At 48.2% G+C, this 10127-nt stretch overlaps 1 long non-coding RNA gene across 1 annotated transcript; it reads left to right on the top strand.

Moving 5' to 3' along the window:
- The first annotated feature begins 1025 nt into the window (after positions 1 to 1025).
- Positions 1026 to 9933, top strand: LOC140419636 (uncharacterized). Its single transcript, XR_011945935.1, has 2 exons — positions 1026 to 6700; positions 7949 to 9933. It is a non-coding gene; the product is annotated as an uncharacterized lncRNA (long non-coding RNA).
- Positions 9934 to 10127: the final 194 nt, after the last annotated feature.

Here is a 10127-nt window from a genome sequence, read left to right on the forward strand (position 1 = left end):
AAAATATTCTTTCATCAAAACCCCTCAGAATTTTAGATGTTTCAATAAGATCACCTCTCATTCTTCTAAACTCCACCGGGTACAGACCAAACAGGCTCAATCTTGCTCCATAAAACAAAACTCTCCCATCCCAGGAATCAGAGTAGTGAAACTTCACTGAACTGCCTCCAAAGCAAGTAAAACCCTTATTAAGTAATCCTGGGACATGAGCACTGCTGTCTCACGGCACCGAGGTCCCAGGTTCGATCCTGGCTCTGAGTCACTGTCCGTGTGGAGTTTGCACATTCTCCCCGTGTTTGCATGGGTTTTACCCCCACAACCCAAAGATGTGCAGGGTGGGTGGATTGGCCACGCTAAACTGTCCCTTAATTGGAAAAAATGAATTGGGTACTCTAAATTTTTTTTTTTAAAGTAATCCTGGGACTGGCAACAAAGGGAGAGAATGTTTGGAACTTCTATCCTGGACTCGAAGAGTGATGGATTTTGGAAACTCCTTTTACCGGGGGTTAGGAGAGGATTTACACCCAGTAAACTCAAACCAAGATAAATGTTTGTCTGATCTTAATTTCTAACCTCGACTACCATTTCTGACCATTGTAATTTCCTTTTACAGCTGCTTCCAAAGCTTCTGATATCTTTCCAGCCGAAGGTTGGAGCAGGAGATTGTAAACTTGAAAACACTGAAATTGTGACAGAGGGGAGTATTATTATTATTTTTTATGATAAATTTAGAGTACCCAATTATTTGTTTCCAATTAAGGGGCAATTTAGCATGGCCAATCCGAAGCCAGAACCCCCAGTGCAGACTTTGGTGTTATGAGCTTGTTGCCGTGGTGGAGAGTTGCTGTTGCTGCTGTCTCTCTCTCTCTCTCTACCTACCTACCTATCTATTGCTGCTGCTGTTGCTCAGTTTTCTGCCTGTGTCCAGTGCTGGTTGCTGCCTGGAGGAAGGAGAGGGGAGAGAAGGACGGAGAGAGGAGAGAAGGACAACAACAAGGAGGTAACTTCAAAAACAAGATGTGAGTAAAGCCCTTTGGACTGCTTGTTTGCTGGGCCTCTCCCGGGTTGAGGGCCCGGCCCAGTCTTCTCAACTGATAACATCTGCCTTCAGCAAGGACAAAATCCTCCTTATTCTAACCAGTGTGCTTGTTCCAGGGCAGAGGGATAGAGTGGGCAGCGTGTTTGCTGAGCCCCCTCCCGGACTGAAGACTCCACACACCAGCAGGGAGGAGGTGGATTCTATTGGGTGGTCGTTCCAGGGTTGCAGCACAGACTGTGTTTTTGCTGAGTCCTATTTGGGCCGAAGACCTCGTGAACTAGTGCCACTTACCTCCTTGTGAACCTGCTCTCGGCCTGGTGAAGCGTGTCATTTGTAGGTCCAGGCAGCTGGCGACCGAGGGGGTCATCCGATCAGACTATTTACTCCTTTTCCGCGGCTACATTCGCAGCTGGGTGCCCTAGAAAGGGAGCACGCAGTGTCCATGGGCACCATCAAAGCCTTCCATGCCCAGTGGGCACCGCAGGGGTTGGGGTGCTTTATTGACCCCTTTTAATGCACTCTCATTAGATGTTTTAAGTTTCTGCTGATCTTTGTTACGTTCGGGCAGTGCCCCTAACGGGAGCGGCCCTTTTTGCTTTGTCCCTAAGTTTGTTTCCTTTGTTCTATTTTGTTGGTGGACCTCAAAAGAGTGGCCAATCCACCTGGCCTGCACATCTTTGGGTTGTGGGGGTGAGACCCATGGAGACACGGGAGAATGTGCAAACTCCACACGGCAGTGACCCGGGGCCAGGATTGAACTTGGGTCCTCAGCGCCGTGAGGCAGCAGTGCTAACCACTGCCACCGTGCCACCCTGTGTCATGATGTTTCCATTCCTATTTAATCACACACCTCCCAGTGACACTCATTGTAACACAGAAACCTCAAAATATCATTGCTACCTTGCATCTTGCCCTCCTATTATTGTCTAATGATAACAGTAACAGAGTAACACACACCAGAATTGGAATATCAGATAGGTTGTCTAATAATAATAGTGACAGAGTAACGTACACCAGAATTGGAATAACAGGCAGGTTATTGTCTCATCATGAGAGTTACGGGGGGGGGGGGTGACTCGGTAGTTAGCACTGTTGCCTCAAGCACCAGGGACCTGGGTTTGATTCCGACCTTGGGTCACTGTCTGTGTGGAATTTGCACATTCTTCCTTGGCTGCAAAGATTTCCTCCCACAGTCCAAAGATGTGCAGGTTAGGTGGATTGGCTGTGCTAAATTCTCCCTGGGTGGGGTTACGGGGTTAGTTACGGGATTGGTCACGGTAGGATGCTCTTTCAGAGGGTCGGTGCAGACTCGATGGGCCAAATGGCCTCCTTCAGCACTGTAGGGAATCTATGATTCTACATTGGATCCAATGATGTGTTCACGCACACGCTGCAGCCTGACTTATTGGAACAGACACTATGTTCCTCTCAAAGTGAGTGAATACTTTGCTGTTTCTCCTCTGGGCCCCATCTCCACTGTTATTGTCTGACTGTCCCACTGAGACTCTCACTGTTAGTATTGGACAATCAGCGAGTCAGCCTGAGCCTGTGGCCGCTTTCATCATTTCACCGCTTTCTGTAACCGTCACAATAGCCCGACATCAGCCGATTTGTAAGCATACTTGCTACTGGTGCCTGATACAGCAACCGTACCCAATCAATGAAGCCCTGACCAAACCCGAGCCTTCCGAACTCCTCCCACAAATAATTCCACTCCACCCGACAAAAGGCCTTCTCCCTCTGAGGGCATCATGATAACGTTTAAGAGCCTTCTAACATTAGCCGTGAGTTCCTAGCCCTTTCCAAATCCCGTCTGGTCTTCCCCTACCACCCCCGGGACACAGTCCTCTATCCTTGTGGCCAATATCTTAGCCAGCAGTTTGGCATCCAATTCAATAGGGAGATTGGTCTGTATGACCCGCATAGCTCAGGGTTCTTCTCCCGTTTCAGAATCAATGAGATCGAGGCCTGCGACATTGTTGGGGAAAGGACTCCCCGCTCCCTTGCCTCATTAAATGCCCTCACCAGCAGTGGGCCCAATATCTCCGAGAACTTCTTGTAGAATTCCACTGGGTAGCCGTCCGGCTCCGGGGCCTTGCCCAACTGCATGACCTCCAGCCCCTCCATTATTTCCTCAATTTCAATTGGGGCTCCCAGCCCTTCCACCAGTTCTTCCTCCACCCTCGGGAACCTCAACTGACCCAAGAACTGCCTCACCCCTCCACCCCAGCTGGGGGTTCCGACTCGTATAACTTGCTATAAAAGTCCTTAAACACCTCATTCACCCCCACTGGGTCCAGGACCGCATTCCCACCTCTGTTCTTTACTCTCCCTATCTCCCTGGCTGCCTCCCTTTTCCTCAGCTGGTGAGCTAACATTCTATTGGCCTTTTCCCCATACTCATACACCGCTCCCTTTGCCTTCCTCAGTTGTTCCACCGCTTTCCCCGTAGATAACAGCCCAAACTCCATCTGTAATCTCCGCCGCTCCTTCAATAACCCCCCCGTCCGAGGCTTCCGCATATCTCCTATCCACCTGGAGTATCTCCCTAACCAACCTATCCCTCTCTGCTCGTTCCACCTTTTCTCTATGGGCCCGTATCAAAATTAATTCCCTCTAACCACTGTCTTCAGAGCGTCCCACACCGCTGCTGCCGAGACTTCCCCTGTATCATTTATTTCCAGATCTTTCAGAATGGACTTGCTCACCCGCCCACAGACCTCCTCATCTGCGAATAGTCCCACATCCAACCTCCATAACGGACGCTGCCCTCTCTCCATACTAACCCGTAGATCCATCCAATGTGGGGATGATCCTACAGAGCAGGAGGCCCTTTGGCCCATCGAGGCTGCACTGATTCACTGAAAGGGCATCCTGCCTAGGCCCACACCCCTACCCTGTCGCTGTAACCCCATAGCCCCACCTAACCTACACATCCCTGGACATTAAGGGGCAATTTATCAAGGCCAATCCAAGTGACTTTTTTTTTCTTTGGATTGTTGAAGGAAACCGAGAACCGGGTGGAAACCCACGCAGACACGGGGAGACGGTGCATACTCTACACAGACAGTCACCATGGCCGGAATTGAACCCGGGTCCCTGGCGCTGTTACGCAGCAATGCTAATCACTGTGCCACTGGAAGCATAGTTTCTTTATCAATATTACTGTTTATGATGCTCAAGATAGAATTTGTTTTGCCTACTACTCTCTTATTATGTCTTGTCGATATGCAAAATCCCTCTTCACCTCTTTCTCTCTCCTCCCAAAGAGGCCAGTTGGGTTTTTATGACAACCCAGCAGTTTTCATGGTCACTTTTTCCCAGTGCCGGCCCCACAAATGACCAGATTCATTCAGCTCAATTTCACAACCTGCCTTTGTGTTTTGTGGGTTCTCTCTCACTCCCTATTTTCTGTTTTAAATCCGTTTCACAGGGTGTTCAAAGGGGAGGCTTCAAGGTCTGTAAACTGAAACCAAGCATCACATCAGGATATGACAGAGTCCTCAATTTATCACATCCTGAATATCATCGTACTTTGAACATGGAAGGAAAAAGCATCGTCCACAGTGGGGAGAAACTGTACACGTGTTGTGTGTGTGGACGAGGATTCAGTCGATCATCAGGCCTCACAAGCCACAAATGCAGTCACACTGAGGAGAAACCGTGGAAATGTGGGGACTGTGGGAAAGGATTCACTTCCCCATCCAAGCTGGAAACCCATCGGCGCAGTCACACTGGTGAGAGACCATTCACCTGCTCCAAGTGTGGGAAGGGATTTGCTCATTCATCGGACCTGCTGAGACACCAGCGACTTCACACTGGGGAGAGACCGTTCATCTGCTCCAAGCGTGGGAAGGAATTCACTCAGTCATCTGCTCTGTCCACACATCAGCGAGTTCACTCAAGGGAGAGACCATTTACTTGCTCAGTGTGTGGGAAGGGATTGACTATTTCAGCCAACCTGCTGAGACACCAACAAGTTCACACTGATGAGAGACCGTTTCAATGTCCAGACTGCTGGAAGTGCTATAAAAGTTCTGGGGAACTGATGAGCCATCAACGTGTTCACACTGACGAGAGACCGTTTAGGTGCTCTAACTGCGGGACGAGGTTCAGACACTCATCTCAGCTCACTGTACATCAGCGAATTCACACTGGGGAGAGGCCATTCGCCTGTTTCAAGTGTAGGAAGGGATTCACTCAGTTATCTGCCCTTCAGAACCATCAGCGAATTCACACTGGGGAAAGACCGTTCACCTGCTCTCAGTGTGGGAAGGGATTCAGCACTTCATCCCACGTGCTGAGACACCAACGAGGCCACAAGTAACCACAGTGATTGGATTTTGCTGTTCCTCACATTCAGGACTGAACCATGTTCATTTGGCTCTCTTTCAGCCACAAACTCCAGCCCATTTACAACGGCTAATGTTCTGGCTAAAAGTCAAATAAATTAGATTTGTGTGAAATACGCAGTGTGTTAAAACTTTTTAATATCTCTGACACAGGTTAGATCCTTTTGAAGTACTCTCGCTCTCCCCTGTCTCTTCCATCCTCACCTCCAACAAGAAGTGTGAGGAGCTTGTGGAGCTTCTTTCTGACTGAGATTGAGTAAATCCGATCAGCTGCCTCTGCTGCTTCCCTCCCTTCCACGAGCCCACCGGACCAAACTGTCTCTAAATGTCATCCTTTCCCGAGCCCTGAACCCACATCTTTCTCTAGTTTCACTCTCATCTCCCTTCATGCCCTCTCAGAGCTCATCTTGTCCATGAGACCCAGCTCCTGCTCCATCAACCCTATTCCCACTGAGCTACTGATCAGCCAACTACCCTGTGTCCATGGATATTGTCAACATTGCTCTCTCTTCAGGTACTGTCCCTCTGTCCTTCAAATCTGCCATCATCACCCCCCTCCTCAATAAAACAAACCCTTGACTCTGCCATCCTTACAAATTACTGCCCCATCTTCAACCTCTCCAAACTTTTTGAACATGTTGTCACCTCCTAAATCCTTGCCCATCTTTCCCAGAACTCCCATGTTTGAATCTTTCAAACAGGTCTCTGCCATGTCACAGTAAATGAAATATGTTCATACGACCAGAAGACAAGGGTGGCAGCACTGTCATTATCAAGAGACAACAATACCTGCTGGAGACAGACAGACAACTAAACAACACAAATCACAACACCAAGCTACCTAGACCCATACACCCGAGACAGGAAGGAGAATTGGAGGCGGACTGGAAGAACTCAAAGACTCCAGACACATTAACCAAAAACAACAGGTAGAACTAAGGAAGTTCTACCTGCTCCCTAAAATACCCAAACACATGGACAGTACGAGGGAAATAGCACCAGACAGACCCATCAGATCAAACTGAGAGAGAAAATCCGGACGAATCATAGAATTTGCAAGTCAGAAGGAGGCCATTTGGGCCATCTCGCCTGCACCGACCCTTGGAAAGAGCACCCTACTTCAGTCTATGCCTCCACCCTGTCCCCGTAACCCACCTAATCTTTTTTTTGGTACTCTAAGGGGCAATTTAGCATAGCCAACCCACCTAACCTGCACATCTTTGGACGGTGGCGAAAACTGGAGCACCCAGAGGGAACACACAGACTGTGCAAACTCCACACAGTCACCTAAGGCTGGAATTGAAACCAGGTCAGGGGATCAGGGGTTATGGGGAGAAGACAGGAGAATGGGGATGAGAAAATATGAGCCATGATTGAATGGCGGAGCAGATTCGATGGGCCAAGTGGCCTAATTCTGCTCCTATGTCTTATGGTCTCATAGGTCGCTGGCGCTATGATGCAGCAGTGCTAACCACCGTGCCACATCTGTGGCGAGAGAAACAGAGTTAATGTTTGTTGTTGCTTGTTGTAACAGTTCGGTGGAAGGGTCAATGGAATCTTAAAAAGTCCATTGAAGTGAAAAGTAATAGAAAGCTATTATGAGTGTGAAGCTCAATCTACATTCACAGCCTGCAGTCTGATTGGCTGGAGGACCAGTGTCCATCCGGTCCTCCAAATCTTCCCATTGGTTAACACCACTCAGACAGAAAATGAGGTTTTGGAATTCGCTCCCACGTGGCCAATGGGAAGAACTCAAAATGATGCAGAGTCTCAATGAGGGAGATCGGGATCAGCCCCGCCCCTCATTCACTCTGATTGGTTAGAGGATCAGCCACTCCCGCTAGGTCCTCCAATGCTGCCCCCTCTTCCTATTGTTCCGCAGCTGCCGTCAATCACACCCAGGGCATTGTGATGCGGAGCATGCGCAGTGTGGCTGCTGGACATGGATTTCGGCGCTTATTTGTCCCAGAGAAGCAAAGTCAGCGTCAGGCGGTGGGTGGGAGGATTTGGAAACACTTTGTGGATCCGCAAACCCTTCACAGTTGTCAGCTCCCTGGTTTGCAGCTGCAGGGCTTCTCCCTCCCTCCCGGGAACAGGCCCAGGTTAACGGGCACCATCCTGCTTCAGACACTGGAGAATCATCAGAGGATGGGGGAGGGGTCAAGAAATAAGAGCTCACACTTTGCACTCAAATCAATGAGGACTCTGATCTCTGACAAGGAAGGAAACCCTGGCAGGTGGGCGGGGAGGATTCACAAACACCCGCTGGAGGACCCAAACCCCCAATAAGACCCATTGATTTTATTGTCAGTCTGCAGACAGGAGCTGGAGAACTGAACCCAGGCAGAGGCGAGGGAGGGAGAAAACTGGGAGTGGAGGAAAGAAATGGTGAGATGGGTTTGGATTTCAGCCCAGGGAGTTGGGAGAGTGTGTGGGACGGGGATTGACAGCTTTGGGGGAACAAGAGAGGAAAAAATGTTCCAGAGAAACTAGAATTGCCTGTTCAGAATTTATATCCTGGACTGACAGTGATGACCTTTGTAAACTCTTTTTACAGGATATTGGAAGTGGAGGTTTGGCCGACAGAAAACTCAAAACAAACTTCACATCGAGCTCTCACAGAATCACTCAATCCATTACAACCTCAACATCATCAAAATGTGAACATGGAAGGTGAAATGTTTGTTCTGTCTTTGGGAAAAGATTTCAAGCATCAGTGACTGGAAAAGCGGCGAGATGCACACAACACCCAGGTGTGAGTGTTCCTGTGAAATGACTGTGGGAAGAGCTTTAACCAGTTACGCAGTCTGAAAAAACATCACCATTCACAGTGGGGAGAAACCGTACACATGTTCTGTGTGTCTTCGAAGCTTCAACTGATCTCCAACCTGGAGAGACACACGGACACGAGTCCCATGGAGAAACCATGGAAATGTGAAGATTGTGGTAAAGGATTCAATTATCCATCCTTGCTGGAAAACCACCGACGCATTCACACTGGAGAGAAACCATTTACTTGCTGTGTGTGTGGAAAGGGATTTACTCAGTTATCCTGCTTCCAGTCACACCAACAAACCCACACCGAAGAGAGGCCGTTCAGCTGCACCTCCTGTGGAAAGAGGTTCAGGTCTTCATCCAACCTCACTGCTCACCAGCGAGTTCACACTGGGGAGAGACCATTCAGCTGCTCTGTATGTGGGAAGGGATTCACTCGGTCCTCCCATCTGCTGGAACACCAGCAAACACACAGCGAGGAGAGGCCGTTCAGCTGCACCACTTGTGGAAAGAGGTTCAGGTCTTCACCCAACCTCATTGCACATCAACGGGTTCACTCTGGGAAGAAACCATTCACCTGCTCTGTGTGTGATAAGGAATACACTCACCCATCGAACCTGCTGATACACCAGCGAACTCACACAGGGGAGAGGCCATTCACCTGTTCCGACTGTGGGAAGGCATTCACCAAGTCCTTTAACCTAGTGATACACCAACGCACTCACACTGGGGAAAGGCCGTTCACCTGCTCAGTGTGTGGGAAGGGATTCACTCAGCCATCTAACCTGCTGACACACCAGCGAATTCATAAGTAACTGCAGGGGTTGGATTCATTAGTTTCACTGCTGTTAATCACATCTAGGATTGTTAGTCTGATAGTATTTGGTTTGCTCCTGCTGATGTTAACAAATCCGATAAATGGCTGGCATTTAAATACCTTCAGACATGTCACTGATCTTTGGGGCTGTGATGTCCCTTTTTGAAAGCACCATCTGTGATGTTTTCCTTTGATTCAAGAACGCCACCACCTGGAAGTTCACCTCCAAGTCACTCACCATCTCCACTTGGAATTATATCGACATTCCTTCACTGCAGCTGGATCAAAACCTTGGAGTTCCCTTCCTAACATGGTTGGACTGCAGCGGTTCAGGAAGGCTGCTCACCTCCATCTTTTCAAGGGCAATTAGGGATGGACAATAAATGCTGACCGAGTCAGCGACACCCACATCCCATGAAGGATTTTAAAAAAAGTCTCAACAAGAACTCATTCACAAAATTATGAACTTTCAGTTCAATCCTAAATTGATCTTTCACGGAGTCTCTTGTCAACTCTACATGGCCGCTCATTTCCATCTGTACAGGCAGCCTGGTCACAGAACTCTAATCACTTCACTGCGCTGTGTTGGTAGTTTTGAAATCGATGGTTTTAACGTAATCCAACCATTTTCAGTTTAATTCACTTTAGAGTCATTGTCATGAAAGGTTAAAATGCCATTTTGTACACAAGCTGATGTTGGGCCAAATATAAATCAGCAGACCATTAAGTTAACCAATTATTGTTGACACTTTGGCTAATTAGAGATTAGAAAAGTTGAGCTGAGGGGATAAAACTAATGTTTAGATGAACCATTTTGTTAACATGTTACCACGTTTTTACTTCATGTCTTTCACCTGCTCAACTGAGGAAAGTTGTAAGAAGTCTGTTTAATTGTTAAAGATAAACTTCTCTGTAAATTACTGTCCATTAAACTTTGCTTTTTATCTTTCTGACTTGTTACCTTTTTTGAAAATTTAGAGAACCCAATTATTTTTTTCCAATTAAGGGGCAATTTACTGTGGCCAATTCACCTACCCTGTACAGATTTTTGGGATTTTGGGGGTGAGACCCATGCAGACACAGGGAGAATGGGCAAACTCCAGACGGACAGTGACCCGGGCCGGGATCGAACATGAGTCCTCGG

The sequence above is a fragment of the Scyliorhinus torazame genome, chromosome 5 (genome assembly GCF_047496885.1).
Source record: "Scyliorhinus torazame isolate Kashiwa2021f chromosome 5, sScyTor2.1, whole genome shotgun sequence".
Classification (NCBI taxonomy): domain Eukaryota; kingdom Metazoa; phylum Chordata; class Chondrichthyes; order Carcharhiniformes; family Scyliorhinidae; genus Scyliorhinus; species Scyliorhinus torazame.